Genomic DNA, 14,857 nt, shown 5'->3' with positions numbered 1-14,857 from the left:
CCAGTAGGATAAGCGGTTTGGAAAATGGATGGATGGATGTATTATAAACACTAGAGGGTTCATAGGAGTTTTCCCGACCAGTCTGCATGTATTTTGTAGTCTTGGAAAAAGCACCCATTGTGTCTCTGAGACAGTCCTGGGGGGGGGGGTGCTTTGGGAGCATGGGGTGCTAACATACAAGCTGATTCGGGCCGATAGGTCCCTGTATAACCAGAGTGAGAGTTTGGGCTGCATCACCGACTGTAAATCAGACTGGTTCCCGTTGCCCATTGGATCGGACAGTCAGTGACGTCACTGTTGGGTGCCAAAGCAAGGCCCTTAACCCCAATATCTCCAGGGACTGTCTGACCCTGCTTTCTCTAAGATGTATGTCATTTTGGATACGAAGGGTCTGGTAAATATAGAGCTGTTTTTATAGACAGAATTTTTAAGCACAGTCAAGCAGCGAAGGGTGTGCAGTTCAGTGACTTCAGGATTGTATTTCTGCTTTTTGCAGATGATATTGTTCTGTTGAGGTCATCAGGATGTGACCTGCAGAATGTACTGGGGTGGTGTGCAGATGAGCGTGAACCGGTCGGGACGAGGATCAGCACCTGCAAGTCTGAGGTCATGGTTCTCAGCCAGAGAAGGTTGCATTTCCCCTCCCAGTGGAGAATGAGTTACAGCCTCAAGCATCTCAGGGTCTGGTTCACAAGAGAAGAAAGGGAGCAGGAGACTGTCAAGTGGATAAGTGCTGCATCGGCAGTTACGCAGATGTTGTACCAGTCAGTTGTGGTGAAGAGAGAACTGATTCAGATGGTGAAGTTGTCCATTTTCCCGGTAAATCTACATTTCCATCCTCATCTATGGTCGCTAGCTTAGCGTAATGACAAAATGAAGTTGTGGATAAAAGTGGCCGAAATGAATCTTCTTGAAAAGAGGGTGAGAAGAATTAGAGAGGGTAAGGAGCTCGGACATCCGGGAGGGACTCACACCAGAGTCTCTGCTCCTCTGCATCCAAAGCAACCAGCTGTAGTGGTTCGGGCATATATCGAGGATGTCTCCTGGAGGAGGTGCTTTGGGAATGTATAACTGGGAGGAGACCCCAGGGCAGACCCAGGAGATATTACATCTCTCGGCTGACTTGGGAACACTTTGATATCCTCACGGAGGAGCTGGAGGTGGTGACTGAGGAGAGAGAGGTCTGGGCATCGCTGCTTAGACTGCTGCCCCGTGACCCCGGATTCGGAAAAGCATTGGAAGATGTATGTTTGGACTAAATGGTTTCATGGAAGGTGGTGTCATTCAAGAAAAAGTGCAATAAAAACAGATGGGGATCAAAAGTTCAGGTGAACTGGACTCAATTCCATAATGCTCTTCCTTGTACATATCAGCCACTCAAATAATTAGTAGATGACATCAGCACTGGTTTCCATGGCGTTTGATGCAGTGCTCTGAAAGAGGCCAGCCCACACCATCCCCGCTAACCAATCTGCTATTATTGCTCCAATTAAAATATTATTCTAAAAAGGTGCAAAAAAATATATATCCTGAGGGATGTTCGGTGTGTGTGAGGGGAGTGCACTGTACTGTCCTGCTTCGTGCGAGCTGGAGCAGTGTTACTATGGTAACAGGATGTTGCAGCCTAGCAGAAAGTTTGCAGTTCTGAGTTCCATAAAGCACCCCGGGTTTTATTAAGTAATTACTGCATTCTCTGAATATGAGTTCTGCAAGATAAGTATATATTTACAGAGGAACCTAACATCTGCAGTTATAACTAATGTATGTCTCACACAGACGGAGTAACGTCTTTACAAAGGCTGTAATTCCTCAGCTACTTAAAGTTTCATTGTCTGAAAGACATCTTCGGAAAGGCACTTAGCAATGACAAGTTAAACACGTAATCCACCTACATTTTTTGTAAAACATTTCCAGTATGGCCAGTCAGTATCCACAGAGGAATCAGCACAGCAACAGGGATATAAAGGTTCATCAGCAAATCCAATACATGTTCATTAAACAAATCTACAATGCATAACACTGACTGCACCTTCATAATGCCATTCTGTGACTGAAAATGCTTCATAATGCCATTCTGTGAATAAGAGACTCTTAGTCTAAGTCTTAGTGGTAATAATGCCATTCAATGTTGTACAGCTGTTTTTTACAGTTTGCATTTATGTACTGCACTGAAAGGAACTCGTGACCCAAGACTCACTAGTTCACCGGTTCTAGTGATGTGACAATAAAAGTGATTTGATTTAATGCATTCGCAGAACAAACAGTGCACCTCCATAATGCATTCATAAAACATTCATAGCAGCATATAAGTAAAACAACATCATAACATATTAACAGCTTTAATATACCTTACCAACAAACATTATAATTGATATTAAAGCTGTTAAGGTATACTTAATGTGACCAGTAAATCGACCAGATGTCTTCCTGGTTAAAAGCTTAATATCCACACAAACTGCACATCTCCCATTAGGATTAGATATAGAGTAACCCCCTAAAGGGGTGAGCATGTTATCTCCTGTTAGGACCATAGACAGAGTAACCCCCTACTGGATTGCACTGTTCCATTCAATGGGTCTCAATCATCACAGTGAGTGCTGTCCCTGCGCACAGCACTCACCACCGCATCAGCACACTACGTATGTAAACCCCCCACCACTGAGGTAGGCAAGTGTCTAATTCCGGGAGAATCTCTCCCGGAGGTACATGAGGAGCCAAAGGAAACACCGCCGTTTAAAAGGACCCACTTCCAGGGCCGGCTCCAGCAGGAGGCCAAGCTCGAGCCAGGCCCATCCAATCAGATAATCCTGTGCAGAAATACACAAAGCATCATTATCCAAATAAAAATACCATTTCGCCTAATTCTGAAAATCGGCTGTGATTGAAAATGCTTAATATGTATTTTACATGCATATAGTTGAGCAACTGACTCATGGGCAAAGTCTGCCAGGTTATCCCTTCATGCCCGTACTCCAGCAGTTGTTTAACTACCTATACACAGCTAACAGCCCTTACTAAGAGGAAATGACACCTCCCACCAATGCGTGAGCCTGGCCCCCTCTGACATACAGCACAAACTGAGCAGAACACATCTCTTCTATTGTTGGACACTAACTTCTTGCTTATATCAACATACATACATCATACATACATTCCATAATGCGAGAGGTGATGATGCAACGGTCCTGTAATGGCTACAGAAAGGACAGTTAGAGAAGGATAGTTATTAAGGCAAAGGCAACATTTCTCAGGCATTTTTGATTTATTTCTGCATGTGGCATAATAATCTCAGCTACATTTCCCACTGCATATTGACAGAAACACGGGGGGGGGGGGGGGGGGTATTCAATAGAACAAGTGAATATAGGCCAGGGTGACCCAGTTGACTGAAGACCTACTTTTAATCTGATAGGCCTCAGCCAGACAAACCTCTGGCAGTGTGCCAGTCCAGTTCAAACCGAGTTAGCCTACGATCCCTAACCTGCCCCCAGCTCCCAGATAAGCCTTGCTGAATGTGAGCCATTACCTCCCTACTCCCTGTGTTTATTATTCAATATTTGGTAAAAGATATCAACCATTGCTGAGAGGCTGGATTCAGAAGCAGTGGGTGTGGAACCTGTCCTGCCTGGGGTGCTGAGCACCAACGTGTGATGCGGGAAAGGAAGGATATTAACAGGACGGGGATAGAGGTGAAGATCAGTGTGAAAAGAAAACTGAGTCATAAGGGCACAGGTGGAGCGTAAGACCGCGCCCCCCCACCCCCCTCACCCCACCCCCAGTCTTACACACTACATTTATAATTTTTTTTTAACAACCACACAAGATTATAATAGCTGATACACAGCAACAAGCAAATACCAACAAGTAACAAATAATAAATAACTGGGACAGCTTGTAACTGTGTAACTTGCAGGCTGAATTTGTTTCACTGGATTCCGATTACCTCCTGTAATTACAGTTAATGTATTTCATTATAACCCGATTATGAGCATAATGAACACTAACAGGACAAGTTCCTGCACCAGACACAAATACAAATCCACCTTCCAGCAGTCACACAGTCTAAACAAGCCCCGAAGACTTTGACACAGGATGGCCAACATGCTCAGATTGACCAAATCACAAGTGGCCGCCATTGTGCTCCTTCAGTGCCGTCAGCTACTGCAGTGTTTCGAAGCCTGGTCCTCGGGGAGCCCGAGACAGTCCAGCAGCAAAAATGTTGACAGTTTGGCAGGGAGCTGGGAGGGAGCAAAAACATGGACCGTCTGGGGGTCTCTGGGGAACGGAATGAGAAACACTTACAAACTAGCCTGGCAGGATTGTTCTAAGCAACATCCATGACCTTGTCTGTTATTTCCATTTCTGCTTATGCAGAATTCCATCATTATAAAAAAAAATCATAATAAAAATCAAATAAAAACACTAATCACATTTAGGCCCGGGTCCTCTGGCTGACTGGCAGTCTTTTGCATGTAGTATTTAATTATTTAATTGACATCTTTCACTCAATTTATTCTTCCTGCCAAGACAGAGGTCAAACACACACTTGGTCACTTAAAAAACCTAACAGAGACACCACGTCAACTTTCTCTGTTTCTTTGCTGTAAGCTTAGCCTCTCTCCCCTGGTTATGCATTCCCACAAACCTAGTCCTCCATCACTAATAATAGCTAACTCTTTTCCTCTCCCTTGAACTGAAACATCATAGTAGCGCAGAGTCTCTCTCATCTCACCGTATGGCTGACGTTCAAAGTCTATGCACACACATCGCTGTAAATGAGTCACTTACCGTCCGAATAGCGAGACCATTCACAAGCCGGCATTGTCCCTATTAACAGTTCCTGAAATTTCTGAAACAGGGAACTTGGCAAGGTGAACTGCACAGTACACAGGACAGATAGACTGCTGCTAAAAATGGACTCATTATTTATTTTCAGATAGCTTTTCCCAGCCTGACTTAAATTGCATCCATTTATTCCGGATGTTTTCTCTGATAATTCAGGTTGAGCTGCTTGCTGAAGGGCACAGCCCCCGGCTTGAACTCCTGAACTCAGTGTCTCTATTACCATGACATGGCTGCTGAAATGCGATCTCTTCCACCTTGTGGAGACGGCAGTGCGGCAGATACACTGCCGAGAGCACAGAACGTGCCCTCCGGGCTCAATGCAGCCGCAGGTAGCAGAAAAAAAGCCTCCTGCCTGCCACAGTATTCAAACCCGCATCTGTACTGATCCAAGATGCAGGGTCCTGCACCAAAGCAGAACTAATGTCATATTTAAGCTGTGCCAGACGTGAAAAGCAGATTTCACAATGTGAGATTTCCTCTGCTCAGGACAGTAGAAGAAACCACGACAGTAGGGGGGGCAGAGCAGGAGGGGGGGGGGGAGGGGTTAAAATGGTGGGTAGGAAGATAAATAAAAAAAAATACTATTGGGAATTAGTATCAACCAAGGCTTGAACATGAAGGCTGGGGCCAAGAAACAAGTGGGAAACCAAGGGCCTGATAAAATTAGTAAATTTGATCGTGAGGAATGCCCCCCCCCCCCTTCCCGCTCAGCCAAACTCATTGTGATATAGATACTATCCAGGCATAATTAGAACCACATTTAAACAACTGATTCATCCAGTGATCACTGAGATACTGTAAGGAGAGTAGCATTAGTCATTACCCACGTGGATGAGCAACTACTCAAGACCTGAAACTGCTACGAAGGATTATAGGATGTCCTTACAGCTTAGAAGATCATCGGTACAGATCTCCCCCACCTGTAATCCAACTACTTCTCCCTTTGCCATAAGAGGGTGCAGGCCATCATCAGGGACACCACCAGCCAGCTCACACCCTCTTCACACTCTTACCTTCTGGAAGGGGCTACCGGTGCATTTATGCCCGACTTGTCCTGCGTGCACATCAATGCCCATACTGCCCTGTGTGTGCATCAGCACCTGCACCTTCCGCACCTCCCTGCGCATCAGCATTCACACCACCCGCACCTCCCTGAGCATCAGCAGCTGCACCATCAGCACCCTGAACATCAGCAGTCACACCACCCATACCCCCCTGCGCATCAGCACAGACACCTCCCTGAACATCATCATTTGCACCACCTGTACCTCTCAGTGCATCAGCACTCATACCTGCACCTTCCAGTGCATTAGCACCCGCACCCCCCTGAGCATCAGTACCTGCACAACCCTCACCTCCCAGTGCATCAGCACTCGCACCACCCTGCTTATCAGCACCTGCACCACCCTGACCATCAGCACCTGCACCACCCTGCTTATCAGCACCTGCACCACCCTGACCATCAGCACCCACAGCTCCCAGTGCATCAGCACTCATACCACCGGGTTGAGGGGCAGCTCCCTTCCCCAAGCTGTAAGGTCACTAAATAACCAGTGACCTGTATCTTTCCACACACTGCATTGTATTGCACACTGTTGTTAAAATTCCACTTCCACACTTCAGCAGTACTGTTTTGCCTTTCTAGCTATTTGCATAACCTTCCCCAATGTCCCACCTATTTATTGCATATTTATTGTTTCATCCCATAATTCACACTGTTTTTGGTCTTATCTTGCTGCACTGTCCTGTTGTGCCCCCATGCACCTGTCCCCCACCCTACCACTATAGCAGGAGAATTTCACTGTTCCATGGAACATGTGACAACAAAAATCTGAAACTTAATGTGATTCCCCTTCAAAACACCTGCCAAGTCAGACACACCCAGCAAATGTCACATTACTTCACTTTTTATGTTTCTTATCGAAATCCAAAAAGGTACCCAATTCACGTAGGAGGACAAGCTTCCCAGAGGAAGGTCGAGACAGAGGAGTCAGTGCGTGGCCTTCAAACATGAACAAAAAAAAAACAATGGCAAACAAAAGAATATATCTTTGTTTAAAATTCTGTTACAGCTGGAGCACTACATCAAAAAAGAAAAATGTTTCTTAATTACATAAAGCCTGGAAAATAGAAATTAAAATTAATGAAATTATTGTAGAGAACGCTACTTGTCCATTTTAAAATTTGTTTTCCCTCTTCTATCTTGCCAACGTGTAACAGTGCTGCCAAATTCTGCTACAGGCAAACTTGCTAAAATGAATCTTTAATTTGTTCTTACTCTCCACCTCCAAGGCAACAACCGATTCTTTAGCATGACCCAGCAGAAAAAAAATCCGCATGAGCCAAAACAACCCCCTGGGGCATTGGGGGGGGGGGGGTTGTCTTCAGTTTGGTCTCCTTCTAGGCCATGTGCTCCACAACCCCAGGCATCTCCTGGAAAGACAGAGAGCTCCAAAGAACAGCTGCTCGTCCGGCTGATGACTGACGACTTGCGGTAAACTGAGATGTATCACATTGCCTTGGTTTCTGTTGCTCGACATTATATAACATGATACAGGCAGATAACAGTACACAGGAGTGCCTTTGACTATTTTAACCAACAGATAAAATAGTTATTTGGTGGCCCAGTGTAAACACATATAGAAAAGCGGCTGATATTTTTACACATCACCATGGTAGTGCAAGGAGCACAAACATGAGTTTAAACAAAATCATTCCCTGAGATTAGACTGGTGCATTCTGGTACAGGGGAAGGTCAGTCAAAAAAAACGCAGTAAATGTATAGCCACCAGTAGATTTCTTTAAAAAGCAAGAGGAATGAAACTGTTTTTGAGACATTTATGAAATGGCATTTGTACTTCCAGAATGCAGCATCACTGAACATCCATGCATCTTCCAAGCCGTTAATCCAGTACGGGAACCTGGGAGCTAATCCCAGGCAGCACGAGGCACAAGAGAGGAGAATACCCTAGATTGGATGCCTGGAGGATGCAGGGCACAGCACACACACAGGGTACAGTCTATAGACACCGAAATGTAAAACTGCATGTTTTTGTGCTGCTGGAGTGAACCTGCACAGGCAGGGAGGACATGCTACCGCCACACACACAGCGGATGGGACTCAAACCCCAAGCACCGGGGGCTACAGAACTGGATGCACACACCTGGTATGCATTCACCGTTAAAAGGATACATGTAGCAACCGATTGTTGTAACGGTGCAAATGCATGTGCATTTTATGTGCATTTGCACTGCTATGACAAGAATTTACCGTGCATTTTAACTTTTATACCACAAATGAAGTACGAATTGGCATACAAAAGCTTAAAATGCACAGTAATTTCTTGTCATAGCAACGCAAATACACATAAAATACTAACACATTTGCACTGTTGCAATAGTCGTTTGCTACGCGTATTGCTTTTAAGGGTGAATTCGATAGTCGCATGGCAGTTTTGTGCATCCCTGACTATGGAGCTACCATAGTGAACCATGAGGGCCGGGAGCCAGGACAGATGCATTAATTGACTGAGTCAAATCTGTCCTCTTCGACTGTATTAGCTGTATAAATTCTTTTATGTACGTGCAACTGAAATCATTGGCTAAAAAAGTTTTTCAGTCAGCAGGTTAGAGGAAAACGGAATTTCTCCCAACAACTCTTCATATTTTTAAAAGCAAAATCCTGGAAAATATTAATGGGACAAACGCCACTGTTTTGAAAACTGTGTGCGATGCGACCCACCCGTGCCCCCTCCCCCCAGGGATAACGTCTACGCATGGGGGCTCTTCTGAGTCCAAGAGGCTCCCTAACCTCCCCTGGAAACAAATTTGCCTGAAGACACAGATAAAACCCACTCATTCACCCATCTTACAGTTGCTTAAGCACTATGGGCTTGCAGGCAGACAAAGACACATACACATAAATGATTTTACCAGGAAAAATATGACCTGCTATGGAACAATATAAATTAAGCACCATGAGTACATATAAGAGGAAAATGGGCAGGAAAATGTACTGGGACTGGACAATGAAACTCAACCACCCGATTTTAGACCACAATAATTTATTAGTATTGTGTAGGGAGGGCTGCCCAGCCTGTACCACACTGGAGCGCTTAGGTGCTGCCCTAATTTAACACACCTAATACAGATAATCAGGCCCTTCAGTAGCAGCTCAGTATTACAGCCAGCTCAGCTTCAACACAGCATAATACTTAGGATATGACTGAAGGATCTGATTCTCTGTATCAGGTATCAGGGCTGTACCCAAGCTCTGCGGGGTGGTACGTCTCTAGAAGCAAGGTTGGGCAGCCCTTGTGTTGGGCCTGCTTTTGCAACCAATACAGCATCAATTCATCTTGGGGATGATAGATACAGGTCCTGCACAGTGGCCAGAGGGATTTTGGGTCATTCCTCTTGCAGAACAGTGGCCAGGTCACTATGTGATGCTGGTAGCGGAAAATGTTTCCTGATTTGCTCCTCCAAAATACCCCAACTGTGCAAACCGTGGTAACTGGGCAGACCATGGGAGATGTTCAACTATACTTTCCTGTTCATCAAACCACTCTGTCACCAGTCTTGCTCTGTGTATTGGTGCATCATCATCATCCTGATACATGACACCACCTTCAGGGTACAATGTTTGAACCAATGGGTGAACATGATCTTCCAGGATGGCTTGGTAGTCCTTCTAGCGCATCTAGAACAAGTAGTGGGTCTAGGGAATGCCATGATATTGGAGCCCAAATCATCACTGATCCACCCCCATGCTGCACTCTGGGTATACAATGAGCTTTTTTGGGGCCTCTACACACCGCAACAGTAAAGGTGGACTCATCAGAGAACAACAGATGTTTCACATTGTCCACAGCCCAAGATTTGTGCTGCTGGCATAATTGAAACCGACGTTTGACATTCGCACAAGTGAACAAAGGTCAGGCTGCTACAGCCAAACCATGAATATTGACCCTGTGGAGCTCCCAATGAACAGTTTTGGAGGAAACAGTTGAATCAAGGTGCACATTTAATTCTACAGTGAATTAGGCAGCTGTGGTTTTATTTTTTTAGGGTTCAGTCCAGGTTAGTACCCAGACATCCCTTTCAGACAGCTTCCTCTTGCATCCACAGTTACTCCTGTTGGATGCGGTCCGTCCTTCCTGGTGGTGTGCCGACATTACCCTGGATACCGTGGCTCTCGATACACTACAAAGACTTGCTGTCCTGGCCACACGTGCACCAGCGAAACTCACACCAACAATTTGTCCTCTTTTGAACTCTGACGTCTTCCATTATGATGTGTGGATTACAGTATTGTATGTGCAGTTATGCTATTGCTCTGCTAATTCAACCTTCACACTCTGCTCTTACTGATGGGAAGTTCAATCAGTGAAGACTGGCCACCAGGCTGCCCATATATAGGCATGAAACCTCAAACACTATTGGCCTGGTGTTTCAGTTTAATTGTCCACCCCCTGTATATATTTTGCATAATTCAATAAAAAGTTTGACTCCTGCTTCTTCTCCGTGTGCGTAAGTTTTCATGGCCTCCCTCATAACATGGATTTGCTCCCACAGCTCGAAAACGCACAGGCTAATTGGTGTCTTTAAAATGCCCATAGAGCATGACTGAGTGAATGTGACTGGCATCCCATCCAGGGTGTAACCCTGCCTTGTGCCCTTTTCTGCTTGGCGTAGTGACCCTGACCAACAAAAGTGACTGGAAGATGGATGGAAAATCCATTCTATTTCCTATTTTCCTTCTATTACAGTACTTGATATAGTGAGAAATAAACAGATCAATCACTTTCTCATTGAAGAGAGTTTTTAAAGATAAACTACGCTTTTGAGTTAAAGTGAAATCTAATTACCTTTGATTTAATTTATCAGCTGGTGGAGTGTTAGAGGAAGGGCATGTTCTGGATAGAGTGGATGACACAACCATTTAAATCTCTTATTTGTTGATGCCCTGATCATATTTCAGTCATACTGAAACATGTTTCTTTTAAATTGCCGTTAATTAAAAAATAAAGATTACTTTCATTTTTAAATAATGAGAAAATTAGCAGATGATTATTGTGTTGTCTGGATATATCCCAACCTCACAACCACTTTCCCAGTTAATTCAGATGGCCACTTTTATTTCAAGTTTTAATATTCTTCTTATATTTTTGCTTGACTATCGGCCTGAAGTGTGCTGTGCAGTAGCAGATTACCCAGAGAGGCCTGAAATCTAAGCTACTCGGATCACGGACACGTTAGAGCAAGCCGTGTAAAATATGTTCCACTTCCTCTGCTGTTCATTTTATTATATGGCTCCTACACTACAGTGATATTGCACTACCATTGCATTACTGTTATACCAAAAACACAGCATCCTGAACCATAACAGCAAGTAATGTCATGACACAGATTGTATATAACCACGTGGGCTATAATACTACCTGCTTCCTTAAGGTTGTGTCTATTTCAGTTAAATACTTTCACATAAGGTGGCACTGCAGGTATTACAGTCACCTCACACTATCAGTGTCAGGGTTTGCTGGTTAAACGGGTAAGCGGGTAAGGCGAGCGGGCAGGAAGCAGGCAAGGAGGCAAAAGTCGGGGTAAACGGGGATTTAATAAAGGGACAAAAGCTAGAGGGAGACCGGGACACCGACTGACAATACCTAACATCAATGACGGACCAAAACCAAGGCAAGACATGGACAGAAATAGACAGGACTGGGCGAAAATAATCAGACACAGCTGGGCAAGATCAGGGAGGCACACGTGGATAATCAGGGGGCGTGGCACACACGAGGATCGGACGAGCCGGGCATGACAATCAGGTTAGGGGCTCAAATTTCTCCACCGTGTATGGAGTTTACACGTTCATGTTGCATGGCTTTCCCACTGCATCCTGCAATAGAGTAGCATCACCATGCAGGGAACGGCCAATCTTGTACCCTATTCGGTTACAACACTGGTTGATAGAGGCCCTGGTACTAGATAAGCTGTCGAAAGCCACATTGATGCTTCTGCAATTACAGAATGAATAAGATGTATGACACACAGAAGCATTTTGTATCGCTCAGTGCTGAACGACAATCTTAATGGAGGAGAGAATCCAACATCCTGCTCATGCCACAAACACAGCGGGTCTTACACCCAGCAACACTGAGAAACATTTACTAAAACTTAGCATTTAAGCTTCTAATTATACAATGCTATTCCACATCTGACGTTACGTAACACAACTTCAGGGCAATATCCATAGCAGCAAATGATATTCCAATTACGTAAAATTGCTGAATGGCCCAATTTGAATCTGTGAGGGACAGATCTGTGAGGGGCATATCTGTGAGGGGCATATCTGTGAGGGGCATATCTGTGAGGGGCAGCACGGGGCCAAGCAGCAGCTGAACCACCGGCACTGCCAGCTCACAGCTCCCCGAAGGAGGAAATGCAGCAAACCTCCAAGAAACCACTTAACGTAAACGGAGAGTCCAAATACTGTGTCAGCAGACCGGTCAGCTTCGCCGTCCTGACATAATGACGCAGCGGATTAATGTGGCATCCAAAATGACCATTTCTCCTAATGTAAGTAGAATCGCACCCAGCTGTTCATCATATGATGCACTGACTATGGGAAAACACATCCCATTACGAATCCACTCTGTCCCACTGCTGTAATCTTGTGACTAGAGACGTCATGCTCCTTTGCACTCTGTTCCCCGCTACCGATGCCAAGGTGTTAAGACTGTCCTCACCTTGGTGTTTTAAGCACTCTCAGATCACGAGACCACAGGCACCAAGGTAACAATAATAATTATAGATACTAGATCTCAGTCCCAAGTATTCACACATACAGGCTGCATGTGGATAATTACTGTGGGGGGGGTTCCCACTGCCACATCTCGGCCCCCTCACGCACTAGACGAACTCCACCAACCCCCTCCATCACTCCTGCCTCAATGCCGGCAGGTGTTTATAAGGACAGGTGGAAGCGTACATCATCCGCTGTCAAGCGCAGCAGTGAGAATAACGGCAAGCCTCATATTGCTGCTTCATTCCCACCTAACCGCAGGCTGACTCTCCGCACGCATCCAGCTGAGAAAAAGGACTTTACATAATCAGTAAAAAAAAAAAAAAAAACTCGCTTGTGCATTGTTGTCCACCATGTTCACAAAGATGTAGCTTCTCGACAAGAATTTTCCAGGTCAAACTGATATAGGCTTACAATATTACACTTACAAAATGCAATACTCGGCAGCTTTGTTATCAAACGTGGACCACAAGGGAGCATGAATTAATAACTTAAAACCAGCGTTAACAGATGTTAACTACATCAAGTTAGGAGACTCTTTAGGCTTGGATATATTGAAGCCAACAGGGCCACGGGGAATTAACATTTAAAGCTGTAGGGGCAATATAGAAAATCAATGTAGCGCGTAACCAATCCATCAGACAATCAACATTTTCTTTTATTTCAAACACCACTTGGAATGCCCAGCCGAAGCGATGTTTCACAAAGACAATTAACAAGAAACACAAGGATAAACTGTTTACTGACGATGAAAGCACAACTGATTAACATACCCACACAAGAAGCTTATCATTACTCACAACAAACAAGTATACCACGCCATACAAAACGATCGCTTTATTAAATAAAATACAATTCGGACTGCATTGGTTCTGCTTCGGATTCACTGTCTAAATTAAAGAAAGAAAAAAAACTATGCAAAAAACCTCAGGCTACTTAATTCCCCCTTTCATGGCAGGTAAAAACATCGCTGGTACGTTAAATTGTGCGATCGGCTGAGCTTATGCAGTAAAAAGCTCTCAACTTCATCGCACCGTAGAGGGATGCTGTGAATCCAATCTGGCAGCAAAATACCATCTCGATTATATTTACTCCGTTATTCTTTGGCTCTAAAATAACACAATACATAGCAAAAGATATTAGTTTGCCACCTCCTGTTAAGAATTATATATTGACAATTGATATTAAGCAACTTAATGGGGTAGCGTATCAGTATGCCAGCTGCAAAAATAGCAGAATGCATACTGGAAATGTCTTTACCTGTAAAGCGATCGGTGCATTCACTTCACGGTATTGTAGACGCAGTTTTCTCTTTATGCACAATGCAGATAGACTACAGTACTACTGATGCAACGGAGCGGCGCATATGAATGGACATGGGGCGTACATATGCAATTCTGAGCTTACCATTAAGATCCCCTCGAAACAAATCTAACACAGGCTTCCCAAGGACGCTGCGAAGAGGAAACACGGATGTCTTCTTCTTCTTCTAAATCCACTATTTTTGGAAATGCGGTTAATTCAGTTCCTAATTCAGTTCGCCGGGAAAATTTCGTTCCCACTGCTGTCTTCGGAGCGAGCTCAGAGAAAATATATACGTAACAAGTCGGGACATTTTTGCAGGGTTTGGGCGAAATTTAAATACCCAATCGCACCTTTTTCTCGGTCGTGATTCACTGACCGTGCATAAGGCTTGTGAGAGCCAAACAGACCTAGCGTCAATCATACAGGTCCCCTCGTCTTCGTAGATCCTCCTCTGTGTAGCGGGGGCTGGAACACTGACGCCCACAGCAACTCCTAATAACGATGGAGAGTAACGGAGTTCAGAGCAAGCTGTTGATAATGTAATCATTTCCGCTGAAAAAGCATTGCGACCTTTTTTGTATCGTCTTAAACATTTTAAATATTAAGCCGGTTCTAACGAATAAATCTCCGAAAGAAGGTTACAGCACTCGATGACTGACGGAGTGTGATACTCCCACTCACCGTGGGGTGCAAAGCTTCACCCCTTCCCACAAAACCACTGTGGTAATTCTTCAACTTCACTGAATTTCATTTTGACATCTAAGGTCATACACTGTGGGGTCTCACACATCCAAGGTTGATGGTTTGATTCCTCATTTCCACCCACACTACAAAAACTCTGTTGCCTTTGTGTGAAACTCTGTGTGTGTATGTGTGTGTGTGTGTGCGTGTATGTGTGTATCT

The 14,857-nt window shown here is 44.6% G+C and overlaps 1 protein-coding gene across 2 annotated transcripts in view; it reads right to left on the bottom strand.

Moving 5' to 3' along the window:
* lrrc7 (leucine rich repeat containing 7) overlaps positions 1–14,508 on the bottom strand; it is a 165,193-nt gene extending 150,685 nt beyond the window's left edge. For both annotated transcript variants that reach the window (XM_048976699.1, XM_048976698.1), the window contains exon 1: positions 14,057–14,508. The gene's annotated coding sequence lies outside the window, so the exon portion shown is untranslated. The remainder of the gene's footprint in view (positions 1–14,056) is intronic.
* Positions 14,509–14,857: the final 349 nt, after the last annotated feature.

This window comes from Brienomyrus brachyistius, chromosome 15 (genome assembly GCF_023856365.1).
Source record: "Brienomyrus brachyistius isolate T26 chromosome 15, BBRACH_0.4, whole genome shotgun sequence".
NCBI classification, from domain to species: domain Eukaryota; kingdom Metazoa; phylum Chordata; class Actinopteri; order Osteoglossiformes; family Mormyridae; genus Brienomyrus; species Brienomyrus brachyistius.
Note: the sequence above shows the minus strand (reverse complement) of the source record. Positions and strands in the feature narration are given on the sequence as shown.